Here is a 956-nt window from a genome sequence, read left to right as displayed (position 1 = left end):
AAGGTAAAAAGAAATGAGAGCTAATAAGGAAAATAAGAAAAGATATACAATTCAATGTATAATAATGAATACATACAATAATAATGTTGGGGCATTGAGAATAGATTATGTTTAAAGGTATCTTTTAAGAAAATCAGGTGATACAGAGAATTACCTGGAAAAAAAATTCCCTAATGCTCTACCCTATGTTCCAAAATGATAAGAATAACAGATTATGATGATTGGTCTTAAGCAAAATGAACCTCAAAGGCTGAGACAATTATTCCAGTGAAGAACATTCATATCCCCTGCCAGCTTTCTTTTCTTCAGGCTCTTTCCAATAAACATTTCTTGACCAATTGAGGCAGTGACACATTACTTTTGTGTGTAAAACAACAAAAAAAGGTACACATGGGATTTCATAGATGTGTAAATTAAATGTCTGTACATGCTCCAAATGGGATTTTAAAAAGGTGTTAGACAATCCCACTCCTACATGAAGCTAGTGGTTTGCTCCCCAACCACTGAATTTTAAGATATGAGCCTTTGGACAGTTAATAATTTCCTTCTGTGGACTATAATCAGACAATGAATAAAAAAGGTATGTGAAACAGTTTAATGATCGTTGTCTCCTAGTGTCTTAAAATTTCCACCTCTTTTCAGTTTAAAAATCACAGCTCCAGGACAGCATCTCAAATTTTAGCAAACTCTAATAGAGCAATTAAATGTATAATCAAATATTAAAATATTTTATAATATGGGTAAAAATGATTGATTTTTTTAAAATCTTGGCATTTCTTTAAAACTAGAAAACACAAAATAGTAAGTTATCAATACTTACCAGATAAATGAGCTATTACTAACTTTAGTTTATTACCATTTAGTTTTGAAATTTTATGGCTAAAAAGGCTTATGGCTTTCCAACAAGGTTTCTGGAAGTCTTGTCAGCCATGTGTTATTACAGTTATCTGACAACT

The 956-nt window shown here is 31.1% G+C and overlaps 1 protein-coding gene across 1 annotated transcript in view; it reads right to left on the bottom strand.

The window, feature by feature from the left end:
• TRIM24 (tripartite motif containing 24) overlaps positions 1-956 on the bottom strand; it is a 178,982-nt gene that overhangs the window by 56,845 nt on the left and 121,181 nt on the right. The window lies entirely within an intron of this gene.

The sequence above is a fragment of the Propithecus coquereli genome, unplaced genomic scaffold (genome assembly GCF_000956105.1).
Source record: "Propithecus coquereli isolate 6110/MARCELLA unplaced genomic scaffold, Pcoq_1.0 Scaffold186, whole genome shotgun sequence".
Taxonomy (NCBI): Eukaryota; Metazoa; Chordata; class Mammalia; order Primates; family Indriidae; genus Propithecus; species Propithecus coquereli.
This window is presented reverse-complemented; position numbering and strand designations above follow the sequence as displayed.